Raw genomic sequence first — 27,043 nt, 5'->3', positions numbered from 1 at the left:
TCGTACCTTCGCCTTTAGCGTCTTTTGTGGTCTACATCCTAGCAGAAAGCTTTTCCACTCTGTCTGGCAAGGAAAACCTGCGGGAGCACAGAAAACATATCCCATCGTGTTCTGGACGTTGCACGGAGGTCTGCCAAGTGTTTGACAAGAAGGAAAGAAAAGTTGTCCAAAACAGCTTCCAATCGAATATTCATGTGATTGGAAACGTCAGGAAAGTGGTAAGGTACTCTTTTCTATCAGTTGGCAAGCTGCGCACACAATCCCAGTGTTGTACAGCTTCCTTCTTCACCTTTCCGATGCTGCCGCTCTCTCTGGCTTCCGGAGCCGAAGAAGCGGCTTCTTCGCGCAATGATGATTGTACCGGTCACGGGGCTCTCTTAGCGCCGCTTCTGCCGAAAGAAGCCCGGCAGCGGCTCTTAGCTCCGGAGAGCATCGTACCTTCGTCTTTAGCGTCTTTTGTGGTCTACATCCTAGCAGAAAGCTTTTCAACTCTGTCTAGCAAGGAAAACCTGCGGGAGCACAGAAAACATCTCCCATCGTGTTCTGGACGTTGCACGGACGTCTGCCAAGTGTTTGGCATGAAGGAAAGAAAAGTTGTCCAAAACAGCTTCCAATCGAATATTCATGTGATTGGAAACGTCAGGAAAGTGTAAGGTACTGTTTTCTATCAGTTGGCAAGCTGCGCACACAATCCCAGTGTTGTCCAGCTTCCTTCTTCACCTTTCCGATGCTGCCGCTCTCTCCGGCTCCCGGAGCCGAAGAAGCGGCTTCTTCGCGCAAAGACGATTGTACCGCTCACAGTGCTCTCTTAGCGCCGCTTCTGCCGAAAGAAGCCCGGGAGCGGCTCTTAGCTCCGGAGAGCATCGTACCTTCGTCTTTAGCGTCTTTTGTGCTCTACATCCTAGCAGAAAGCTTTTCCACTCTGTCTGGCAAGGAAAACCTGCGGGAGCACAGAAAACATCTCCCATCGTGTTCTGGACGTTGCACGGACGTCTGCCAAGTGTTTGGCATGAAGGAAAGAAAAGTTGTCCAAAACAGCTTCCAATCGAATATTCACGTGATTGGAAACGTCAGGAAAGTGTAAGGTACTGTTTTCTATCAGTTGGCAAGCTGCGCACACAATCCCAGTGTTGTACAGCTTCCTTCTTCCCCTTTCCGATGCTGCCGCTCTCTCCGGCTCCCGGAGCCGAAGAAGCGGCTTCTTCGCGCACAGACGATTGTACCGCTCACAGTGCTCTCTTAGCGCCGCTTCTGCCGAAAGAAGCCCGGGAGCGGCTCTTAGCTCCGGAGAGCATCGTACCTTCGTCTTTAGCGTCTTTTGTGGTCTACATCCTAGCAGAAAGCTTTTCCACTCTGTCTGGCAAGGAAAACCTGCGGGAGCACAGAAAACATCTCCCATCGTGTTCTGGACGTTGCACGGACGTCTGCCAAGTGTTTGACAAGAAGGAAAGAAAAGTTGTCCAAAACAGCTTCCAATCGAATATTCATGTGATTGGAAACGTCAGGAAAGTGTAAGGTACTGTTTTCTATCAGTTGGCAAGCTGCGCACACAATCCCAGTGTTGTACAGCTTCCTTCTTCACCTTTCCGATGCTGCCGCTCTCTCCGGCTCCCGGAGCCGAAGAAGCGGCTTCTTCGCGCACAGACGATTGTACCGCTCACAGTGCTCTCTTAGCGCGGCTTCTGCCGAAAGAAGCCCGGGAGCGGCTCTTAGCTCCGGAGAGCATCGTACCTTCGTCTTTAGCGTCTTTTGTGGTCTACATCCTAGCAGAAAGCTTTTCAACTCTGTCTGGCAAGGAAAACCTGCGGGAGCACAGAAAACATCTCCCATCGTGTTCTGGACGTTGCACGGACGTCTGCCAAGTGTTTGGCATGAAGGAAAGAAAAGTTGTCCAAAACAGCTTCTTATCGAATATTCATGTGATTGGAAACGTCAGGAAAGTGTAAGGTACTGTTTTCTATCAGTTGGCAAGCTGCGCACACAATCCCAGTGTTGTACAGCTTCCTTCTTCCCCTTTCCGATGCTGCCGCTCACTCCGGCTCCCGGAGCCGAAGAAGCGGCTTCTTCGCGCAAAGACGATTGTACCGCTCACAGTGCTCTCCTTAACGCGGCTTCTGCCGAAAGAAGCCCGGGAGCGGCTCTTAGCTCCGGAGAGCATCGTACCTTCGTCTTTAGCGTCTTTTGTGGTCTACATCCTAGCAGAAAGCTTTTCCACTCTGTCTGACAAGGAAAACCTGACTGAGCACAGAAAACATATCCCATCGTGTTCTGGACGTTGCACGGAGGTCTGCCAAGTGTTTGGCATGAAGGAAAGAAAAGTTGTCCAAAACAGCTTCCAATCGAATATTCATGTGATTGGAAACGTCAGGAAAGTGTAAGGTACTGTTTTCTATCAGTTGGCAAGCTGCGCACACAATCCCAGTGTTGTACAGCTTCCTTCTTCACCTTTCCGATGCTGCCGCTCTCTCCGGCTCCCGGAGCCGAAGAAGCGGCTTCTTCGCGCAAAGACGATTGTACCGCTCACAGTGCTCTCTTAGCGCCGCTTCTGCCGAAAGAAGCCCGGGAGCGGCTCTTAGCTCCGGAGAGCATCGTACCTTCGTCTTTAGTGTTTTTTGTGGTCTACATCCTAGCAGAAAGCTTTTCCACTCTGTCTGGCAAGGAAAACCTGCGGGAGCACAGAAAACATCTCCCATCGTGTTCTGGACGTTGCACGGACGTCTGCCAAGTGTTTGACAAGAAGGAAAGAAAAGTTGTCCAAAACAGCTTCCAATCGAATATTCATGTGATTGGAAACGTCAGGAAAGTGTAAGGTACTGTTTTCTATCAGTTGGCAAGCTGCGCACACAATCCCAGTGTTGTACAGCTTCCTTCTTCACCTTTCCGATGCTGCCGCTCTCTCCGGCTCCCGGAGCCGAAGAAGCGGCTTCTTCGCGCACAGACGATTGTACCGCTCACAGTGCTCTCTTAGCGCCGCTTCTGCCGAAAGAAGCCCGGGAGCGGCTCTTAGCTCCGGAGAGCATCGTACCTTCGTCTTTAGCGTCTTTTGTGGTCTACATCCTAGCAGAAAGCTTTTCCACTCTGTCTGGCAAGGAAAACCTGCGGGAGCACAGAAAACATATCCCATCGTGTTCTGGACGTTGCACGGAGGTCTGCCAAGTGTTTGGCATGAAGGAAAGAAAAGTTGTCCAAAACAGCTTCCAATCGAATATTCATGTGATTGGAAACGTCAGGAAAGTGTAAGGTACTGTTTTCTATCAGTTGGCAAGCTGCGCACACAATCCCAGTGTTGTACAGCTTCCTTCTTCACCTTTCCGATGCTGCCGCTCTCTCCGGCTCCCGGAGCCGAAGAAGCGGCTTCTTCGCGCAAAGACGATTGTACCGCTCACAGTGCTCTCTTAGCGCCGCTTCTGCCGAAAGAAGCCCGGGAGCGGCTCTTAGCTCCGGAGAGCATCGTACCTTCGTCTTTAGCGTCTTTTGTGGTCTACATCCTAGCAGAAAGCTTTTCCACTCTGTCTGGCAAGGAAAACCTGCGGGAGCACAGAAAACATCTCCCATCGTGTTCTGGACGTTGCACGGACGTCTGCCAAGTGTTTGGCATGAAGGAAAGAAAAGTTGTCCAAAACAGCTTCCAATCGAATATTCATGTGATTGGAAACGTCAGGAAAGTGTAAGGTACTGTTTTCTATCAGTTGGCAAGCTGCGCACACAATCCCAGTGTTGTACAGCTTCCTTCTTCACCTTTCCGATGCTGCCGCTCTCTCCGGCTCCCGGAGCCGAAGAAGCGGCTTCTTCGCGCAAAGACGATTGTACCGCTCACAGTGCTCTCTTAGCGCCGCTTCTGCCGAAAGAAGCCCGGCAGCGGCTCTTAGCTCCGGAGAGCATCGTACCTTCGTCTTTAGCGTCTTTTGTGGTCTACATCCTAGCAGAAAGCTTTTCCACTCTGTCTGGCAAGGAAAACCTGCGGGAGCACAGAAAACATCTCCCATCGTGTTCTGGACGTTGCACGGACGTCTGCCAAGTGTTTGACAAGAAGGAAAGAAAAGTTGTCCAAAACAGCTTCCAATCGAATATTCATGTGATTGGAAACGTCAGGAAAGTGTAAGGTACTGTTTTCTATCAGTTGGCAAGCTGCGCACACAATCCCAGTGTTGTACAGCTTCCTTCTTCACCTTTCCGATGCTGCCGCTCTCTCCGGCTCCCGGAGCCGAAGAAGCGGCTTCTTCGCGCAAAGACGATTGTACCGCTCACAGTGCTCTCTTAGCGCCGCTTCTGCCGAAAGAAGCCCGGGAGCGGCTCTTAGCTCCGGAGAGCATCGTACCTTCGTCTTTAGCGTCTTTTGTGGTCTACATCCTAGCAGAAAGCTTTTCCACTCTGTCTGGCAAGGAAAACCTGCGGGAGCACAGAAAACATCTCCCATCGTGTTCTGGACGTTGCACGGACGTCTGCCAAGTCTTTGACAAGAAGGAAAGAAAAGTTGTCCAAAACAGCTTCCAATCGAATATTCATGTGATTGGAAACGTCAGGAAAGTGTAAGGTACTGTTTTCTATCAGTTGGCAAGCTGCGCACACAATCCCAGTGTTGTACAGCTTCCTTCTTCACCTTTCCGATGCTGCCGCTCTCTCCGGCTCCCGGAGCCGAAGAAGCGGCTTCTTCGCGCAAAGACGATTGTATCGCTCACAGTGCTCTCTTAGCGCCGCTTCTGCCGAAAGAAGCCCGGCAGCGGCTCTTAGCTCCGGAGAGCATCGTACCTTCGTCTTTAGCGTCTTTTGTGGTCTACATCCTAGCAGAAAGCTTTTCCACTCTGTCTGGCAAGGAAAACCTGCGGGAGCACAGAAAACATCTCCCATCGTGTTCTGGACATTGCACGGACGTCTGCCAAGTGTTTGGCATGAAGGAAAGAAAAGTTGTCCAAAACAGCTTCCAATCGAATATTCATGTGATTGGAAACGTCAGGAAAGTGTAAGGTACTGTTTTCTATCAGTTGGCAAGCTGCGCACACAATCCCAGTGTTGTACAGCTTCCTTCTTCACCTTTCCGATGCTGCCGCTCTCTCCGGCTCCCGGAGCCGAAGAAGCGGCTTCTTCGCGCAAAGACGATTGTACCGCTCACAGTGCTCTCTTAGCGCCGCTTCTGCCCCAAGAAGCCCGGGAGCGGCTCTTAGCTCCGGAGAGCATCATACCTTCGTCTTTAGCGTCTTTTGTGGTCTACATCCTAGCAGAAAGCTTTTCCACTCTGTCTGGCAAGGAAAACCTGCGGGAGCACAGAAAACATCTCCCATCGTCTTCTGGACGTTGCACGGACGTCTGCCAAGTGTTTGGCATGAAGGAAAGAAAAGTTGTCCAAAACAGCTTCCAATCGAATATTCATGTGATTGGAAAGGTCAGGAAAGTGTAAGGTACTGTTTTCTATCAGTTGGCAAGCTGCGCACACAATCCCAGTGTTGTACAGCTTCCTTCTTCACCTTTGCGATGCTGCCGCTCTCTCCGGCTCCCGGAGCCGAAGAAGCGGCTTCTTCGCGCAAAGACGATTGTACCGGTCACGGGGCTCTCTTAGCGCCGCTTCTGCCGAAAGAAGCCCGGGAGCGGCTCTTAGCTCCGGAGAGCATCGTACCTTCGTCTTTAGCGTCTTTTGTGCTCTACATCCTAGCAGAAAGCTTTTCCACTCTGTCTGGCAAGGAAAACCTGCGGGAGCACAGAAAACATCTCCCATCGTGTTCTGGACATTGCACGGACGTCTGCCAAGTGTTTGGCATGAAGGAAAGAAAAGTTGTCCAAAACAGCTTCCAATCGAATATTCATGTGATTGGAAACGTCAGGAAAGTGTAAGGTACTGTTTTCTATCAGTTGGCAAGCTGCGCACACAATCCCAGTGTTGTACAGCTTCCTTCTTCACCTTTCCGATGCTGCCGCTCTCTCCGGCTCCCGGAGCCGAAGAAGCGGCTTCTTCGCGCAAAGACGATTGTACCGCTCACAGTGCTCTCTTAGCGCCGCTTCTGCCCCAAGAAGCCCGGGAGCGGCTCTTAGCTCCGGAGAGCATCATACCTTCGTCTTTAGCGTCTTTTGTGGTCTACATCCTAGCAGAAAGCTTTTCCACTCTGTCTGGCAAGGAAAACCTGCGGGAGCACAGAAAACATCTCCCATCGTCTTCTGGACGTTGCACGGACGTCTGCCAAGTGTTTGGCATGAAGGAAAGAAAAGTTGTCCAAAACAGCTTCCAATCGAATATTCATGTGATTGGAAAGGTCAGGAAAGTGTAAGGTACTGTTTTCTATCAGTTGGCAAGCTGCGCACACAATCCCAGTGTTGTACAGCTTCCTTCTTCACCTTTGCGATGCTGCCGCTCTCTCCGGCTCCCGGAGCCGAAGAAGCGGCTTCTTCGCGCAAAGACGATTGTACCGGTCACGGGGCTCTCTTAGCGCCGCTTCTGCCGAAAGAAGCCCGGGAGCGGCTCTTAGCTCCGGAGAGCATCGTACCTTCGTCTTTAGCGTCTTTTGTGCTCTACATCCTAGCAGAAAGCTTTTCCACTCTGTCTGGCAAGGAAAACCTGCGGGAGCACAGAAAACATCTCCCATCGTGTTCTGGACGTTGCCCCGAGATCTGCCAAGTGTTTGGCATGAAGGAAAGAAAAATTGTCCAAAACAGCTTCCAAACGAATATTCATGAGATTGGAAACGTCAGGAAAGTGGTAAGGTACTGTTTTCTATCAGTTGGCAAGCTGCGCACACAATCCCAGTGTTGTACAGCTTCCTTCTTCACCTTTCCGATGCTGCCGCTCTCTCCGGCTCCCGGAGCCGAAGAAGCGGCTTCTTCGCGCAAAGACGATTGTACCGCTCACAGTGCTCTCTTAGCGCCGCTTCTGCCCCAAGAAGCCCGGGAGCGGCTCTTAGCTCCGGAGAGCATCGTACCTTCGTCTTTAGCGTCTTTTGTGGTCTACATCCTAGCAGAAAGCTTTTCCGCTCTGTCTGGCAAGGAAAACCTGCGGGAGCACAGAAAACATCTCCCATCGTCTTCTGGACGTTGCACGGACGTCTGCCAAGTGTTTGACAAGAAGGAAAGAAAAGTTGTCCAAAACAGCTTCCAATCGAATATTCATGTGATTGGAAACGTCAGGAAAGTGTAAGGTACTGTTTTCTATCAGTTGGCAAGCTGCGCACACAATCCCAGTGTTGTACAGCTTCCTTCTTCACCTTTCTGATGCTGCCTCTCTCTCCGGCTCCCGGAGCCGAAGAAGCGGCTTCTTCGCGCAAAGACGATTGTACCGCTCACAGGGCTCTCTTAGCGCGGCTTCTGCCGAAAGAAGCCCGGGAGCGGCTCTTAGCTCCGGAGAGCATCGTACCTTCGTCTTTAGCGTCTTTTGTGGTCTACATCCTAGCAGAAAGCTTTTCCACTCTGTCTGGCAAGGAAAACCTGCGGGAGCACAGAAAACATCTCCCATCGTCTTCTGGACGTTGCACGGACGTCTGCCAAGTGTTTGACAAGAAGGAAAGAAAAGTTGTCCAAAACAGCTTCCAATCGAATATTCATGTGATTGGAAACGTCAGGAAAGTGTAAGGTGCTGTTTTCTATCAGTTGGCAAGCTGCGCACACAATCCCAGTGTTGTACAGCTTCCTTCTTCACCTTTCTGATGCTGCCGCTCTCTCCGGCTCCCGGAGCCGAAGAAGCGGCTTCTTCGCGCAAAGACGATTGTACCGCTCACAGTGCTCTCTTAGCGCCGCTTCTGCCGAAAGAAGCCCGGGAGCGGCTCTTAGCTCCGGAGAGCATCGTACCTTCGTCTTTAGCGTCTTTTGTGGTCTACATCCTAGCAGAAAGCTTTTCCACTCTGTCTGGCAAGGAAAACCTGCGGGAGCACAGAAAACATCTCCCATCGTCTTCTGGACGTTGCACGGAGGTCTGCCAAGTGTTTGGCATGAAGGAAAGAAAAGTTGTCCAAAACAACTTCCAATCGAAGATTCATGTGATTGGAAACGTCAGGAAAGTGTAAGGTACTGTTTTCTATCAGTTGGCAAGCTGCGCACACAATCCCAGTGTTGTACAGCTTCCTTCTTCACCTTTGCGATGCTGCCGCTCTCTCCGGCTCCCGGAGCCGAAGAAGCGGCTTCTTCGCGCAAAGACGATTGTACCGCTCACAGTGCTCTCTTAGCACCGCTTCTGCCGAAAGAAGCCCGGGAGCGGCTCTTAGCTCCGGAGAGCATCGTACCTTCGTCTTTAGCGTCTTTTGTGGTCTACATCCTAGCAGAAAGCTTTTCAACTCTGTCTGGCAAGGAAAACCTGCGGGAGCACAGAAAACATCTCCCATCGTGTTCTGGACGTTGCACGGAGGTCTGCCAAGTGTTTGGCATGAAGGAAAGAAAAGTTGTCCAAAACAGCTTCCAATCGAAGATTCATGTGATTGAAAACGTCAGGAAAGTGTGAGGTACTGTTTTCTATCAGTTGGCAAGCTGCGCACACAATCCCAGTGTTGTACAGCTTCCTTCTTCACCTTTCCGATGCTGCCGCTCTCTCCGGCTCCCGGAGCCGAAGAAGCGGCTTCTTCGCGCAAAGACGATTGTACCGCTCACAGTGCTCTCTTAGCGCCGCTTCTGCCGAAAGAAGCCCGGGAGCGGCTCTTAGCTCCGGAGAGCATCGTACCTTCGTCTTTAGCGTCTTTTGTGCTCTACATCCTAGCAGAAAGCTTTTCCACTCTGTCTGGCAAGGAAAACCTGCGGGAGCACAGAAAACATCTCCCATCGTGTTCTGGACGTTGCCCCGAGATCTGCCAAGTGTTTGGCATGAAGGAAAGAAAAGTTGTCCAAAACAGCTTCCAATCGAAGATTCATGAGATTGGAAACGTCAGGAAAGTGTAAGGTACTGTTTTCTATCAGTTGACAAGCTGCGCACACAATCCCAGTGTTGTACAGCTTCCTTCTTCACCTTTCCAATGCTGCCGCTCTCTCCGGCTCCCGGAGCCGAAGAAGCGGCTTCTTCGCGCACAGACGATTGTACCGCTCACAGTGCTCTCTTAGCGCCGCTTCTGCCGAAAGAAGCCCGGAGCGGCTCTTAGCTCCGGAGAGCATCGTACCTTCGTCTTTAGCGTCTTTTGTGGTCTACATCCTAGCAGAAAGCTTTTCCACTCTGTCTGGCAAGGAAAACCTGCGGGAGCACAGAAAACATATCCCATCGTGTTCTGGACGTTGCACGGAGGTCTGCCAAGTGTTTGACAAGAAGGAAAGAAAAGTTGTCCAAAACAGCTTCCAATCGAATATTCATGTGATTGGAAACGTCAGGAAAGTGGTAAGGTACTCTTTTCTATCAGTTGGCAAGCTGCGCACACAATCCCAGTGTTGTACAGCTTCCTTCTTCACCTTTCCGATGCTGCCGCTCTCTCTGGCTTCCGGAGCCGAAGAAGCGGCTTCTTCGCGCAATGATGATTGTACCGGTCACGGGGCTCTCTTAGCGCCGCTTCTGCCGAAAGAAGCCCGGGAGCGGCTCTTAGCTCCGGAGAGCATCGTACCTTCGTCTTTAGCGTCTTTTGTGGTCTACATCCTAGCAGAAAGCTTTTCAACTCTGTCTAGCAAGGAAAACCTGCGGGAGCACAGAAAACATCTCCCATCGTGTTCTGGACGTTGCACGGACGTCTGCCAAGTGTTTGGCATGAAGGAAAGAAAAGTTGTCCAAAACAGCTTCCAATCGAATATTCATGTGATTGGAAACGTCAGGAAAGTGTAAGCTACTGTTTTCTATCAGTTGGCAAGCTGCGCACACAATCCCAGTGTTGTACAGCTTCCTTCTTCACCTTTCCGATGCTGCCGCTCTCTCCGGCTCCCGGAGCCGAAGAAGCGGCTTCTTCGCGCAAAGACGATTGTACCGCTCACAGTGCTCTCTTAGCGCCGCTTCTGCCGAAAGAAGCCCGGGAGCGGCTCTTAGCTCCGGAGAGCATCGTACCTTCGTCTTTAGCGTCTTTTGTGCTCTACATCCTAGCAGAAAGCTTTTCCACTCTGTCTGGCAAGGAAAACCTGCGGGAGCACAGAAAACATCTCCCATCGTGTTCTGGACGTTGCACGGACGTCTGCCAAGTGTTTGGCATGAAGGAAAGAAAAGTTGTCCAAAACAGCTTCCAATCGAATATTCACGTGATTGGAAACGTCAGGAAAGTGTAAGGTACTGTTTTCTATCAGTTGGCAAGCTGCGCACACAATCCCAGTGTTGTACAGCTTCCTTCTTCCCCTTTCCGATGCTGCCGCTCTCTCCGGCTCCCGGAGCCGAAGAAGCGGCTTCTTCGTGCACAGACGATTGTACCGCTCACAGTGCTCTCTTAGCGCCGCTTCTGCCGAAAGAAGCCCGGGAGCGGCTCTTAGCTCCGGAGAGCATCGTACCTTCGTCTTTAGCGTCTTTTGTGGTCTACATCCTAGCAGAAAGCTTTTCCACTCTGTCTGGCAAGGAAAACCTGCGGGAGCACAGAAAACATCTCCCATCGTGTTCTGGACGTTGCACGGACGTCTGCCAAGTGTTTGACAAGAAGGAAAGAAAAGTTGTCCAAAACAGCTTCCAATCGAATATTCATGTGATTGGAAACGTCAGGAAAGTGTAAGGTACTGTTTTCTATCAGTTGGCAAGCTGCGCACACAATCCCAGTGTTGTACAGCTTCCTTCTTCACCTTTCCGATGCTGCCGCTCTCTCCGGCTCCCGGAGCCGAAGAAGCGGCTTCTTCGCGCACAGACGATTGTACCGCTCACAGTGCTCTCTTAGCGCGGCTTCTGCCGAAAGAAGCCCGGCAGCGGCTCTTAGCTCCGGAGAGCATCGTACCTTCGTCTTTAGCGTCTTTTGTGGTCTACATCCTAGCAGAAAGCTTTTCAACTCTGTCTGGCAAGGAAAACCTGCGGGAGCACAGAAAACATCTCCCATCGTGTTCTGGACGTTGCACGGACGTCTGCCAAGTGTTTGGCATGAAGGAAAGAAAAGTTGTCCAAAACAGCTTCTTATCGAATATTCATGTGATTGGAAACGTCAGGAAAGTGTAAGGTACTGTTTTCTATCAGTTGGCAAGCTGCGCACACAATCCCAGTGTTGTACAGCTTCCTTCTTCCCCTTTCCGATGCTGCCGCTCACTCCGGCTCCCGGAGCCGAAGAAGCGGCTTCTTCGCGCAAAGACGATTGTACCGCTCACAGTGCTCTCCTTAACGCGGCTTCTGCCGAAAGAAGCCCGGGAGCGGCTCTTAGCTCCGGAGAGCATCGTACCTTCGTCTTTAGCGTCTTTTGTGGTCTACATCCTAGCAGAAAGCTTTTCCACTCTGTCTGGCAAGGAAAACCTGACTGAGCACAGAAAACATATCCCATCGTGTTCTGGACGTTGCACGGAGGTCTGCCAAGTGTTTGGCATGAAGGAAAGAAAAGTTGTCCAAAACAGCTTCCAATCGAATATTCATGTGATTGGAAACGTCAGGAAAGTGTAAGGTACTGTTTTCTATCAGTTGGCAAGCTGCGCACACAATCCCAGTGTTGTACAGCTTCCTTCTTCACCTTTCCGATGCTGCCGCTCTCTCCGGCTCCCGGAGCCGAAGAAGCGGCTTCTTCGCGCAAAGACGATTGTACCGCTCACAGTGCTCTCTTAGCGCCGCTTCTGCCGAAAGAAGCCCGGGAGCGGCTCTTAGCTCCGGAGAGCATCGTACCTTCGTCTTTAGTGTTTTTTGTGGTCTACATCCTAGCAGAAAGCTTTTCCACTCTGTCTGGCAAGGAAAACCTGCGGGAGCACAGAAAACATCTCCCATCGTGTTCTGGACGTTGCACGGACGTCTGCCAAGTGTTTGACAAGAAGGAAAGAAAAGTTGTCCAAAACAGCTTCCAATCGAATATTCATGTGATTGGAAACGTCTGGAAAGTGTAAGGTACTGTTTTCTATCAGTTGGCAAGCTGCGCACACAATCCCAGTGTTGTACAGCTTCCTTCTTCACCTTTCCGATGCTGCCGCTCTCTCCGGCTCCCGGAGCCGAAGAAGCGGCTTCTTCGCGCACAGACGATTGTACCGCTCACAGTGCTCTCTTAGCGCCGCTTCTGCCGAAAGAAGCCCGGGAGCGGCTCTTAGCTCCGGAGAGCATCGTACCTTCGTCTTTAGCGTCTTTTGTGGTCTACATCCTAGCAGAAAGCTTTTCAACTCTGTCTGGCAAGGAAAACCTGCGGGAGCACAGAAAACATCTCCCATCGTGTTCTGGACGTTGCCCCGAGATCTGCCAAGTGTTTGGCATGAAGGAAAGAAAAGTTGTCCAAAACAGCTTCCAATCGAATATTCATGTGATTGGAAACGTCAGGAAAGTGTAAGGTACTGTTTTCTATCAGTTGGCAAGCTGCGCACACAATCCCAGTGTTGTACAGCTTCCTTCTTCACCTTTCCGATGCTGCCGCTCTCTCCGGCTCCCGGAGCCGAAGAAGCGGCTTCTTCGCGCAAAGACGATTGTACCGCTCACAGTGCTCTCTTAGCGCCGCTTCTGCCGAAAGAAGCCCGGCAGCGGCTCTTAGCTCCGGAGAGCATCGTACCTTCGTCTTTAGCGTCTTTTGTGGTCTACATCCTAGCAGAAAGCTTTTCCACTCTGTCTGGCAAGGAAAACCTGCGGGAGCACAGAAAACATCTCCCATCGTGTTCTGGACGTTGCACGGACGTCTGCCAAGTGTTTGGCATGAAGGAAAGAAAAGTTGTCCAAAACAGCTTCCAATCGAATATTCATGTGATTGGAAACGTCAGGAAAGTGTAAGGTACTGTTTTCTATCAGTTGGCAAGCTGCGCACACAATCCCAGTGTTGTACAGCTTCCTTCTTCACCTTTCCGATGCTGCCGCTCTCTCCGGCTCCCGGAGCCGAAGAAGCGGCTTCTTCGCGCAAAGACGATTGTACCGCTCACAGTGCTCTCTTAGCGCCGCTTCTGCCGAAAGAAGCCCGGGAGCGGCTCTTAGCTCCGGAGAGCATCGTACCTTCGTCTTTAGCGTCTTTTGTGCTCTACATCCTAGCAGAAAGCTTTTCCACTCTGTCTGGCAAGGAAAACCTGCGGGAGCACAGAAAACATCTCCCATCGTGTTCTGGACGTTGCACGGACGTCTGCCAAGTGTTTGGCATGAAGGAAAGAAAAGTTGTCCAAAACAGCTTCCAATCGAATATTCATGTGATTGGAAACGTCAGGAAAGTGTAAGGTACTGTTTTCTATCAGTTGGCAAGCTGCGCACACAATCCCAGTGTTGTACAGCTTCCTTCTTCACCTTTCCGATGCTGCCGCTCTCTCCGGCTCCCGGAGCCGAAGAAGCGGCTTCTTCGCGCAAAGACGATTGTACCGCTCACAGTGCTCTCTTAGCGCCGCTTCTGCCGAAAGAAGCCCGGGAGCGGCTCTTAGCTCCGGAGAGCATCGTACCTTCGTCTTTAGCGTCTTTTGTGGTCTACATCCTAGCAGAAAGCTTTTCCACTCTGTCTGGCAAGGAAAACCTGCGGGAGCACAGAAAACATCTCCCATCGTGTTCTGGACGTTGCACGGACGTCTGCCAAGTGTTTGGCATGAAGGAAAGAAAAGTTGTCCAAAACAGCTTCCAATCGAATATTCATGAGATTGGAAACGTCAGGAAAGTGTAAGGTACTGTTTTCTATCAGTTGGCAAGCTGCGCACACAATCCCAGTGTTGTACAGCTTCCTTCTTCACCTTTCCAATGCTGCCGCTCTCTCCGGCTCCCGGAGCCGAAGAAGCGGCTTCTTCGCGCACAGACGATTGTACCGCTCACAGTGCTCTCTTAGCGCCGCTTCTGCCGAAAGAAGCCCGGGAGCGGCTCTTAGCTCCGGAGAGCATCGTACCTTCGTCTTTAGCGTCTTTTGTGGTCTACATCCTAGCAGAAAGCTTTTCCACTCTGTCTGGCAAGGAAAACCTGCGGGAGCACAGAAAACATATCCCATCGTGTTCTGGACGTTGCACGGAGGTCTGCCAAGTGTTTGACAAGAAGGAAAGAAAAGTTGTCCAAAACAGCTTCCAATCGAATATTCATGTGATTGGAAACGTCAGGAAAGTGGTAAGGTACTGTTTTCTATCAGTTGGCAAGCTGCGCACACAATCCCAGTGTTGTACAGCTTCCTTCTTCACCTTTCCAATGCTGCCGCTCTCTCTGGCTTCCGGAGCCGAAGAAGCGGCTTCTTCGCGCAATGATGATTGTACCGGTCACGGGGCTCTCTTAGCGCCGCTTCTGCCGAAAGAAGCCCGGGAGCGGCTCTTAGCTCCGGAGAGCATCGTACCTTCGTCTTTAGCGTCTTTTGTGGTCTACATCCTAGCAGAAAGCTTTTCCACTCTGTCTGGCAAGGAAAACCTGCGGGAGCACAGAAAACATCTCCCATCGTGTTCTGGACGTTGCACGGACGTCTGCCAAGTGTTTGGCATGAAGGAAAGAAAAGTTGTCCAAAACAGCTTCCAATCGAATATTCATGTGATTGGAAACGTCAGGAAAGTGTAAGGTACTGTTTTCTATCAGTTGGCAAGCTGCGCACACAATCCCAGTGTTGTACAGCTTCCTTCTTCACCTTTCCGATGCTGCCGCTCTCTCCGGCTCCCGGAGCCGAAGAAGCGGCTTCTTTGCGCACAGACGATTGTACCGCTCACAGTGCTCTCTTAGCGCCGCTTCTGCCGAAAGAAGCCCGGCAGCGGCTCTTAGCTCCGGAGAGCATCGTACCTTCGTCTTTAGCGTCTTTTGTGGTCTACATCCTAGCAGAAAGCTTTTCAACTCTGTCTGGCAAGGAAAACCTGCGGGAGCACAGAAAACATCTCCCATCGTGTTCTGGACGTTGCCCCGAGATCTGCCAAGTGTTTGGCATGAAGGAAAGAAAAGTTGTCCAAAACAGCTTCCAATCGAATATTCATGTGATTGGAAAGGTCTGGAAAGTGTAAGGTACTGTTTTCTATCAGTTGGCAAGCTGCGCACACAATCCCAGTGTTGTACAGCTTCCTTCTTCACCTTTCCGATGCTTCCGCTCTCTCCGGCTACCGGAGCCAAAGAAGCGGCTTCTTCGCGCACAGACGATTGTACCGCTCACAGTGCTCTCTTAGCGCCGCTTCTGCCGAAAGAAGCCCGGGAGCGGCTCTTAGCTCCGGAGAGCATCGTACCTTCGTCTTTAGCGTCTTTTGTGCTCTACATCCTAGCAGAAAGCTTTTCAACTCTGTCTGGCAAGGAAAACCTGCGGGAGCACAGAAAACATCTCCCATCGTCTTCTGGACGTTGCACGGACGTCTGCCAAGTGTTTGACAAGAAGGAAAGAAAAGTTGTCCAAAACAGCTTCTTATCGAATATTCATGTGATTGGAAACTTCAGGAAAGTGTAAGGTACTGTTTTCTATCAGTTGGCAAGCTGCGCACACAATCCCAGTGTTGCACAGCTTCCTTCTTCACCTTTCCGATGCTGCCGCTCTCTCCGGCTCCCGGAGCCGAAGAAGCGGCTTCTTCGCGCAAAGACGATTGTATCGCTCACAGTGCTCTCTTAGCGCCGCTTCTGCCGAAAGAAGCCCGGGAGCGGCTCTTAGCTCCGGAGAGCATCGTACCTTCGTCTTTAGCGTCTTTTGTGGTCTACATCCTAGCAGAAAGCTTTTCCACTCTGTCTGGCAAGGAAAACCTGCGGGAGCACAGAAAACATCTCCCATCGTGTTCTGGACCTTGCACGGACGTCTGCCAAGTGTTTGGCATGAAGGAAAGAAAAGTTGTCCAAAACAGCTTCCAATCGAATATTCATGTGATTGGAAACGTCAGGAAAGTGTAAGGTACTGTTTTCTATCAGTTGGCAAGCTGCGCACACAATCCCAGTGTTGTACAGCTTCCTTCTTCACCTTTCCGATGCTGCCGCTCTCTCCGGCTCCCGGAGCCGAAGAAGCGGCTTCTTCGCGCAAAGACGATTGTACCGCTCACAGTGCTCTCTTAGCGCCGCTTCTGCCCCAAGAAGCCCGGGAGCGGCTCTTAGCTCCGGAGAGCATCATACCTTCGTCTTTAGCGTCTTGTGTGGTCTACATCCTAGCAGAAAGCTTTTCCACTCTGTCTGGCAAGGAAAACCTGCGGGAGCACAGAAAACATCTCCCATCGTCTTCTGGACGTTGCACGGACGTCTGCCAAGTGTTTGGCATGAAGGAAAGAAAAGTTGTCCAAAACAGCTTCCAATCGAATATTCATGTGATTGGAAAGGTCAGGAAAGTGTAAGGTACTGTTTTCTATCAGTTGGCAAGCTGCGCACACAATCCCAGTGTTGTACAGCTTCCTTCTTCACCTTTGCGATGCTGCCGCTCTCTCCGGCTCCCGGAGCCGAAGAAGCGGCTTCTTCGCGCAAAGACGATTGTACCGCTCACAGTGCTCTCTTAGCGCCGCTTCTGCCGAAAGAAGCCCGGGAGCGGCTCTTAGCTCCGGAGAGCATCGTACCTTCGTCTTTAGCGTCTTTTGTGGTCTACATCCTAGCAGAAAGCTTTTCCACTCTGTCTGGCAAGGAAAACCTGCGGGAGCACAGAAAACATATCCCATCGTGTTCTGGACGTTGCACGGACGTCTGCCAAGTGTTTGACAAGAAGGAAAGAAAAGTTGTCCAAAACAGCTTCCAATCGAAGATTCATGTGATTGGAAACGTCAGGAAAGTGGTAAGGTACTCTTTTCTATCAGTTGGCAAGCTGCGCACACAATCCCAGTGTTGTACAGCTTCCTTCTTCACCTTTGCGATGCTGCCGCTCTCTCTGGCTTCCGGAGCCGAAGAAGCGGCTTCTTCGCGCAATGATGATTGTACCGGTCACGGGGCTCTCTTAGCGCCGCTTCTGCCGAAAGAAGCCCGGGAGCGGCTCTTAGCTCCGGAGAGCATCGTACCTTCGTCTTTAGCGTCTTTTGTGGTCTACATCCTAGCAGAAAGCTTTTCCACTCTGTCTGGCAAGGAAAACCTGCGGGAGCACAGAAAACATCTCCCATCGTGTTCTGGACGTTGCACGGATGTCTGCCAAGTGTTTGGCATGAAGGAAAGAAAAGTTGTCCAAAACAGCTTCCAATCGAATATTCATGTGATTGGAAACGTCAGGAAAGTGTAAGGTACTGTTTTCTATCAGTTGGCAAGCTGCGCACACAATCCCAGTGTTGTACAGCTTCCTTCTTCACCTTTCCGATGCTGCCGCTCTCTCCGGCTCCCGGAGCCGAAGAAGCGGCTTCTTCGCGCACAGACGATTGTACCGCTCACAGTGCTCTCTTAGCGCCGCTTCTGCCGAAAGAAGCCCGGCAGCGGCTCTTAGCTCCGGAGAGCATCGTACCTTCGTCTTTAGCGTCTTTTGTGGTCTACATCCTAGCAGAAAGCTTTTCAACTCTGTCTGGCAAGGAAAACCTGCGGGAGCACAGAAAACATCTCCCATCGTGTTCTGGACGTTGCCCCGAGATCTGCCAAGTGTTTGGCATGAAGGAAAGAAAAGTTGTCCAAAACAGCTTCCAATCGAATATTCATGTGATTGGAAAGGTCAGGAAAGTGTAAGGTACTGTTTTCTATCAGTTGGCAAGCTGCGCACACAATCCCAGTGTTGTACAGCTTCCTTCTTCACCTTTCCGATGCTTCCGCTCTCTCCGGCTACCGGAGCCAAAGAAGCGGCTTCTTCGCGCACAGACGATTGTACCGCTCACAGTGCTCTCTTAGCGCCGCTTCTGCTGAAAGAAGCCCGGGAGCGGCTCTTAGCTCCGGAGAGCATCGTACCTTCGTCTTTAGCGTCTTTTGTGCTCTACATCCTAGCAGAAAGCTTTTCAACTCTGTCTGGCAAGGAAAACCTGCGGGAGCACAGAAAACATCTCCCATCGTGTTCTGGACGTTGCACGGACGTCTGCCAAGTGTTTGACAAGAAGGAAAGAAAAGTTGTCCAAAACAGCTTCTTATCGAATATTCATGTGATTGGAAACTTCAGGAAAGTGTAAGGTACTGTTTTCTATCAGTTGGCAAGCTGCGCACACAATCCCAGTGTTGCACAGCTTCCTTCTTCACCTTTCCGATGCTGCCGCTCTCTCCGGCTCCCGGAGCCGAAGAAGCGGCTTCTTCGCGCAAAGACGATTGTATCGCTCACAGTGCTCTCTTAGCGCCGCTTCTGCCGAAAGAAGCCCGGGAGCGGCTCTTAGCTCCGGAGAGCATCGTACCTTCGTCTTTAGCGTCTTTTGTGGTCTACATCCTAGCAGAAAGCTTTTCCACTCTGTCTGGCAAGGAAAACCTGCGGGAGCACAGAAAACATCTCCCATCGTGTTCTGGACGTTGCACGGACGTCTGCCAAGTGTTTGGCATGAAGGAAAGAAAAGTTGTCCAAAACAGCTTCCAATCGAATATTCATGTGATTGGAAACGTCAGGAAAGTGTAAGGTACTGTTTTCTATCAGTTGGCAAGCTGCGCACACAATCCCAGTGTTGTACAGCTTCCTTCTTCACCTTTCTGATGCTGCCGCTCTCTCCGGCTCCCGGAGCCGAAGAAGCGGCTTCTTCGCGCAAAGACGATTGTACCGCTCACAGTGCTCTCTTAGCGCCGCTTCTGCCCCAAGAAGCCCGGGAGCGGCTCTTAGCTCCGGAGAGCATCATACCTTCGTCTTTAGCGTCTTGTGTGGTCTACATCCTAGCAGAAAGCTTTTCCACTCTGTCTGGCAAGGAAAACCTGCGGGAGCACAGAAAACATCTCCCATCGTCTTCTGGACGTTGCACGGACGTCTGCCAAGTGTTTGGCATGAAGGAAAGAAAAGTTGTCCAAAACAGCTTCCAATCGAATATTCATGTGATTGGAAACGTCAGGAAAGTGTAAGGTACTGTTTTCTATCAGTTGGCAAGCTGCGCACACAATCCCAGTGTTGTACAGCTTCCTTCTTCACCTTTCCGATGCTGCCGCTCTCTCCGGCTCCCGGAGCCGAAGAAGCGGCTTCTTCGCGCAAAGACGATTGTACCGGTCACGGGGCTCTCTTAGCGCCGCTTCTGCCGAAAGAAGCCCGGGAGCGGCTCTTAGCTCCGGAGAGCATCGTACCTTCGTCTTTAGCGTCTTCTGTGCTCTACATCCCAGCAGAAAGCTTTTCCACTCTGTCTGGCAAGGAAAACCTGCGGGAGCACAGAAAACATCTCCCATCGTGTTCTGGACGTTGCCCCGAGATCTGCCAAGTGTTTGGCATGAAGGAAAGGAAAATTGTCCAAAACAGCTTCCAATCGAATATTCATGAGATTGGAAACGTCAGGAAAGTGGTAAGGTACTGTTTTCTATCAGTTGGCAAGCTGCGCACACAATCCCAGTGTTGTACAGCTTCCTTCTTCACCTTTCCGATGCTGCCGCTCTCTCCGGCTCCCGGAGCCGAAGAAGCGGCTTCTTCGCGCAAAGACGATTGTACCGCTCACAGTGCTCTCTTAGCGCCGCTTCTGCCCCAAGAAGCCCGGGAGCGGCTCTTAGCTCCGGAGAGCATCGTACCTTCGTCTTTAGCGTCTTTTGTGGTCTACATCCTAGCAGAAAGCTTTTCCGCTCTGTCTGGCAAGGAAAACCTGCGGGAGCACAGAAAACATCTCCCATCGTCTTCTGGACGTTGCACGGACGTCTGCCAAGTGTTTGACAAGAAGGAAAGAAAAGTTGTCCAAAACAGCTTCCAATCGAATATTCATGTGATTGGAAACGTCAGGAAAGTGTAAGGTACTGTTTTCTATCAGTTGGCAAGCTGCGCACACAATCCCAGTGTTGTACAGCTTCCTTCTTCACCTTTCTGATGCTGCCTCTCTCTCCGGCTCCCGGAGCCGAAGAAGCGGCTTCTTCGCGCAAAGACGATTGTACCGCTCACAGGGCTCTCTTAGCGCGGCTTCTGCCGAAAGAAGCCCGGGAGCGGCTCTTAGCTCCGGAGAGCATCGTACCTTCGTCTTTAGCGTCTTTTGTGGTCTACATCCTAGCAGAAAGCTTTTCCACTCTGTCTGGCAAGGAAAACCTGCGGGAGCACAGAAAACATCTCCCATCGTGTTCTGGACGTTTCACGGAGGTCTGCCAAGTGTTTGACAAGAAGGAAAGAAAAGTTGTCCAAAACAGCTTCTTATCGAATATTCATGTGATTGGAAACGTCAGGAAAGTGTAAGGTGCTGTTTTCTATCAGTTGGCAAGCTGCGCACACAATCCCAGTGTTGTACAGCTTCCTTCTTCACCTTTCTGATGCTGCCGCTCTCTCCGGCTCCCGGAGCCGAAGAAGCGGCTTCTTCGCGCAAAGACGATTGTACCGCTCACAGTGCTCTCTTAGCGCCCCTTCTGCCGAAAGAAGCCCGGGAGCGGCTCTTAGCTCCGGAGAGCATCGTACCTTCGTCTTTAGCGTCTTTTGTGGTCTACATCCTAGCAGAAAGCTTTTCCACTCTGTCTGGCAAGGAAAACCTGCGGGAGCACAGAAAACATCTCCCATCGTCTTCTGGACGTTGCACGGAGGTCTGCCAAGTGTTTGGCATGAAGGAAAGAAAAGTTGTCCAAAACAACTTCCAATCGAAGATTCATGTGATTGGAAACGTCAGGAAAGTGTAAGGTACTGTTTTCTATCAGTTGGCAAGCTGCGCACACAATCCCAGTGTTGTACAGCTTCCTTCTTCACCTTTCCGATGCTGCCGCTCTCTCCGGCTCCCGGAGCCGAAGAAGCGGCTTCTTCGCGCAAAGACGATTGTACCGCTCACAGTGCTCTCTTAGCGCCGCTTCTGCCGAAAGAAGCCCGGCAGCGGCTCTTAGCTCCGGAGAGCATCGTACCTTCGTCTTTAGCGTCTTTTGTGGTCTACATCCTACCAGAAAGCTTTTCCACTCTGTCTGGCAAGGAAAACTTGCAGGAGCACAGAAAACATCTCCCATCGTGTTCTGGACGTTGCACGGAGGTCTGCCAAGTGTTTGGCATGAAGGAAAGAAAAGTTGTCCAAAACAGCTTCCAATCGAAGATTCATGTGATTGAAAACGTCAGGAAAGTGTGAGGTACTGTTTTCTATCAGTTGGCAAGCTGCGCACACAATCCCAGTGTTGTACAGCTTCCTTCTTCACCTTTCCGATGCTGCCGCTCTCTCCGGCTCCCGGAGCCGAAGAAGCGGCTTCTTCGCGCAAAGACGATTGTACCGCTCACAGTGCTCTCTTAGCGCCGCTTCTGCCGAAAGAAGGCCGGGAGCGGCTCTTAGCTCCGGAGAGCATCGTACCTTCGTCTTTAGCGTCTTTTGTGGTCTACATCCCAGCAGAAAGCTTTTCCACTCTGTCTGGCAAGGAAAACCTGCGGGAGCACAGAAAACATCTCCCATCGTGTTCTGGACGTTGCCCCGAGATCTGCCAAGTGTTTGGCATGAAGGAAAGAAAAGTTGTCCAAAACAGCTTCCAATCGAAGATTCATGTGATTGGAAACGTCAGGAAAGTGGTAAGGTACTGTTTTCTATCAGTTGGCAAGCTGCGCACACAATCCCAGTGTTGTACAGCTTCCTTCTTCACCTTTCTGATGCTGCCTCTCTCTCCGGCGCCCGGAGCCCAAGAAGCGGCTTCTTCGCGCAAAGACAATTGTACCGCTCACAGTGCTCTCTTAGCGCGGCTTCTGCCGAAAGAAGCCCGGGAGCGGCTCTTAGCTCCGGAGAGCATCGTACCTTCGTCTTTAGCGTCTTTTGTGGTCTACATCCTAGCAGAAAGCTTTTCCACTCTGTCTGGCAAGGAAAACCTGCGGGAGCACAGAAAACATCTCCCATCGTGTTCTGGACGTTTCACGGTGGTCTGCCAAGTGTTTGACAAGAAGGAAAGAAAAGTTGTCCAAAACAGCTTCCAATCGAATATTCATGTGATTGGAAACGTCAGGAAAGTGGTAAGGTACTGTTTTCTATCAGTTGGCAAGCTGCGCACACAATCCCAGTGTTGTACAGCTTCCTTCTTCACCTTTCTGATGCTGCCGCTCTCTCCGGCTCCCGGAGCCGAAGAAGCGGCTTCTTCGCGCAAAGACGATTGTACCGCTCACAGTGCTCTCTTAGCGCCGCTTCTGCCGAAAGAAGCCCGGGAGCGGCTCTTAGCTCCGGAGAGCATCGTACCTTCGTCTTTAGCGTCTTTTGTGGTCTACATCCTAGCAGAAAGCTTTTCCACTCTGTCTGGCAAGGAAAACCTGCGCGAGCACAGAAAACATCTCCCATCGTCTTCTGGACGTTGCACGGAGGTCTGCCAAGTGTTTGGCATGAAGGAAAGAAAAGTTGTCCAAAACAACTTCCAATCGAAGATTCATGTGATTGAAAACGTCAGGAAAGTGTGAGGTACTGTTTTCTATCAGTTGGCAAGCTGCGCACACAATCCCAGTGTTGTACAGCTTCCTTCTTCACCTTTGCGATGCTGCCGCTCACTCCGGCTCCCGGAGCCGAAGAAGCGGCTTCTTCGCGCAAAGACGATTGTACCGCTCACAGTGCTCTCTTAGCGCCGCTTCTGCCGAAAGAAGCCCGGGAGCGGCTCTTAGCTCCGGAGAGCATCGTACCTTCGTCTTTAGCGTCTTTTGTGGTCTACATCCTAGCAGAAAGCTTTTCCACTCTGTCTGGCAAGGAAAACCTGCGGGAGCACAGAAAACATCTCCCATCGTGTTCTGGACGTTGCACGGAGGTCTGCCAAGTGTTTGGCATGAAGGAAAGAAAAGTTGTCCAAAACAACTTCCAATCGAAGATTCATGTGATTGGAAACGTCAGGAAAGTGTAAGGTACTGTTTTCTATCAGTTGGCAAGCTGCGCACACAATCCCAGTGTTGTACAGCTTACTTCTTCACCTTTGCGATGCTGCCGCTCTCTCCGGCTCCCGGAGCCAAAGAAGCGGCTTCTTCGCGCAAAGACGATTGTACCGCTCACAGTGCTCTCTTAGCGCCGCTTCTGCCGAAAGAAGCCCGGGAGCGGCTCTTAGCTCCGGAGAGCATCGTACCTTCGTCTTTAGCGTCTTTTGTGGTCTACATCCTAGCAGAAAGCTTTTCCACTCTGTCTGGCAAGGAAAACCTGCGGGAGCACAGAAAACATCTCCCATCGTGTTCTGGACGTTGCACGGACGTCTGCCAAGTGTTTGGCATGAAGGAAAGAAAAGTTGTCCAAAACAACTTCCAATCGAAGATTCATGTGATTGGAAACGTCAGGAAAGTGTAAGGTACTGTTTTCTATCAGTTGGCAAGCTGCGCACACAATCCCAGTGTTGTACAGCTTCCTTCTTCACCTTTGCGATGCTGCCGCTCTCTCCGGCTCCCGGAGCCGAAGAAGCGGCTTCTTCGCGCAAAGACGATTGTACTGCTCACAGTGCTCTCTTAGCGCCGCTTCTGCCGAAAGAAGCCCGGGAGCGGCTCTTAGCTCCGGAGAGCATCGTACCTTCGTCTTTAGCGTCTTTTGTGGTCTACATCCTAGCAGAAAGCTTTTCCACTCTGTCTGGCAAGGAAAACCTGCGGGAGCACAGAAAACATCTCCCATCGTGTTCTGGACGTTGCACGGAGGTCTGCCAAGTGTTTGGCATGAAGGAAAGAAAAGTTGTCCAAAACAACTTCCAATCGAAGATTCATGTGATTGAAAACGTCAGGAAAGTGTGAGGTACTGTTTTCTATCAGTTGGCAAGCTGCGCACACAATCCCAGTGTTGTACAGCTTCCTTCTTCACCTTTGCGATGCTGCCGCTCTCTCCGGCTCCCGGAGCCGAAGAAGCGGCTTCTTCGCGCAAAGACGATTGTACCGCTCACAGTGCTCTCTTAGCGCCGCTTCTGCCGAAAGAAGCCCGGCAGCGGCTCTTAGCTCCGGAGAGCATCGTACCTTCGTCTTTAGCGTCTTTTGTGGTCTACATCCTAGCAGAAAGCTTTTCAACTCTGTCTGGCAAGGAAAACCTGCGGGAGCACAGAAAACATCTCCCATCGTGTTCTGGACGTTGCACGGAGGTCTGCCAAGTGTTTGGCATGAAGGAAAGAAAAGTTGTCCAAAACAGCTTCCAATCGAAGATTCATGTGATTGGAAACATCAGGAAAGTGTAAGGTACTGTTTTCTATCAGTTGGCAAGCTGCGCACACAATCCCAGTGCTGTACAGCTTCCTTCTTCACCTTTCCGATGCTGCCGCTCTCTCCGGCTCCCGGAGCCGAAGAAGCGGCTTCTTCGCGCAAAGACGATTGTAATGCTCACAGTGCTCTCTTAGTGCCGCTTCAGCCGAAAGAAGCCCGGGAGCGGCTCTTAGCTCCGGAGAGCTTCGTACCTTCGTCTTTAGCGTCTTTTGTGGTCTACATCCTAGCAGAAAGCTTTTCAACTCTGTCTGGCAAGGAAAACCTGCAGGAGCACAGAAAACATCTCCCATCGTGTTCTGGACGTTGCACGGAGGTCTGCCAAGTGTTTGGCATGAAGGAAAGAAAAGTTGTCCAAAACAGCTTCCAATCGAAGATTCATGTGATTGGAAACGTCAGGAAAGTGTGAGGTACTGTTTTCTATCAGTTGGCAAGCTGCGCACACAATCCCAGTGTTGTACAGCTTCTTTCTTCACCTTTCCGATGCTGCCGCTCTCTCCGGCTCCCGGAGCCGAAGAAGCGGCTTCTTCGCGCAAAGACGATTGTACCGCTCACAGTGCTCTCTTAGCGCCGCTTCTGCCGAAAGAAGCCCGGGAGCGGCTCTTAGCTCCGGAGAGCATCGTACCTTCGTCTTTAGCGTCTTTTGTGGTCTACATCCTAGCAGAAAGCTTTTCCACTCTGTCTGGCAAGGAAAACCTGCGGGAGCACAGAAAACATCTCCCATCGTCTTCTGGACGTTGCACGGAGGTCTGCCAAGTGTTTGGCATGAAGGAAAGAAAAGTTGTCCAAAACAGCTTCCAATCGAAGATTCATGTGATTGGAAACGTCAGGAAAGTGTAAGGTACTGTTTTCTATCAGTTGGCAAGCTGCGCACACAATCCCAGTGTTGTACAGCTTCCTTCTTCACCTTTCCGATGCTGCCGCTCTCTCCGGCTCCCGGCGCCGAAGAAGCGGCTTCTTCGCGCAAAGACGATTGTATCGCTCACAGTGCTCTCTTAGCGCCGCTTCTGCCGAAAGAAGCCCGGGAGCGGCTCTTAGCTCCGGAGAGCATCGTACCTTCGTCTTTAGCGTCTTTTGTGGTCTACATCCTAGCAGAAAGCTTTTCCACTCTGTCTGGCAAGGAAAACCTGCGGGAACACAGAAAACATCTCCCATCGTGTTCTGGACGTTGCCCCGAGATCTGCCAAGTGTTTGGCATGAAGGAAAGAAAAGTTGTCCAAAACAGCTTCCAATCGAAGATTCATGTGATTGGAAACGTCAGGAAAGTGTAAGGTACTGTTTTCTATCAGTTGGCAAGCTGCGCACACAATCCCAGTGTTGTACAGCTTCCTTCTTCACCTTTCCGATGCTGCCGCTCTCTCCGGCTCCCGGAGCCGAAGAAGCGGCTTCTTCGCGCAGAGACGATTGTACCGCTCACAGTGCTCTCTTAGCGCCGCTTCTGCCGAAAGAAGCCCGGGAGCGGAGCTTAGCTCCGGAGAGCATCGTACCTTCGTCTTTAGCGTCTTTTGTGGTCTACATCCTAGCAGAAAGCTTTTCCACTCTGTCTGGCAAGGAAAACCTGCGGGAGCACAGAAAACATCTCCCATCGTGTTCTGGACGTTGCACGGAGGTCTGCCAGGTGTTTGGCATGAAGGAAAGAAAAGTTGTCCAAAACAGCTTCCAATCGACTATTCATGTGATTGGAAACGTCAGGAAAGTGTAAGGTACTGTTTTCTATCAGTTGGCAAGCTGCGCACACAATCCCAGTGTTGTACAGCTTCCTTCTTCACCTTTGCGATGCTGCCGCTCTCTCCGGCTCCTGGAGCCGAAGAAGCGGCTTCTTCGCGCAAAGACGATTGTACCGCTCACAGTGCTCTCTTAGCGCCGCTTCTGCCGAAAGAAGCCCGGGAGCGGCTCTTAGCTCCGGAGAGCATCGTACCTTCGTCTTTAGCGTCTTTTGTGGTCTACATCCTAGCAGAAAGCTTTTCCACTCTGTCTGGCAAGGAAAACCTGCAGGAGCACAGAAAACATCTCCCATCGTGTTCTGGACGTTGCACGGAGGTCTGCCAAGTGTTTGGCATGAAGGAAAGAAAAGTTGTCCAAAACAGCTTCCAATCGAAGATTCATGTGATTGGAAACATCAGGAAAGTGAAAGGTACTGTTTTCTATCAGTTGGCAAGCTGCGCACACAATCCCAGTGTTGTACAGCTTCCTTCTTCACCTTTCCGATGCTGCCGCTCTCTCCGGCTCCCGGAGCCGAAGAAGCGGCTTCTTCGCGCAAAGACGATTGTACCGCTCACAGTGCTCTCTTAGCGCCGCTTCTGCCGAAAGAAGCCCGGGAGCGGCTCTTAGCTCCGGAGAGCATTGTACCTTCGTCTTTAGCGTCTTTTGTGGTCTACATCCTAGCAGAAAGCTTTTCCACTCTGTCTGGCAAGGAAAACCTGCGGGAGCACAGAAAACATCTCCCATCGTGTTCTGGACGTTGCACGGAGGTCTGCCAAGTGTTTGGCATGAAGGAAAGAAACGTTGTCCAAAACAGCTTCCAATCGACTATTCATGTGATTGGAAACGTCAGGAAAGTGTAAGGTACTGTTTTCTATCAGTTGGCAAGCTGCGCACACAATCCCAGTGTTGTACAGCTTCCTTCTTCACCTTTGCGATGCTGCCGCTCTCTCCGGCTCCCGGAGCCGAAGAAGCGGCTTCTTCGCGCAAAGACGATTGTACCGCTCACAGTGCTCTCTTAGCGCCGCTTCTGCCGAAAGAAGCCCGGGAGCGGCTCTTAGCTCCGGAGAGCATCGTACCTTCGTCTTTAGCGTCTTTTGTGGTCTACATCCTAGCAGAAAGCTTTTCCACTCTGTCTGGCAAGGAAAACCTGCGGGAGCACAGAAAACATCTCCCATCGTGTTCTGGACGTTGCACGGAGGTCTGCCAAGTGTTTGGCATGAAGGAAAGAAAAGTTGTCCAAAACAGCTTCCAATCGAAGATTCATGTGATTGGAAACGTCAGGAAAGTTTGAGGTACTGTTTTCTATCAGTTGGCAAGCTGCGCACACAATCCCAGTGTTGTACAGCTTCCTTCTTCACCTTTGCGATGCTGCCGCTCTCTCC

Source organism: Ammospiza nelsoni, chromosome 8 (assembly GCF_027579445.1).
Source record: "Ammospiza nelsoni isolate bAmmNel1 chromosome 8, bAmmNel1.pri, whole genome shotgun sequence".
NCBI classification, from domain to species: domain Eukaryota; kingdom Metazoa; phylum Chordata; class Aves; order Passeriformes; family Passerellidae; genus Ammospiza; species Ammospiza nelsoni.
The sequence above is the reverse complement of the archived record's forward strand: the minus strand, read 5'-3'. Positions refer to the sequence as shown.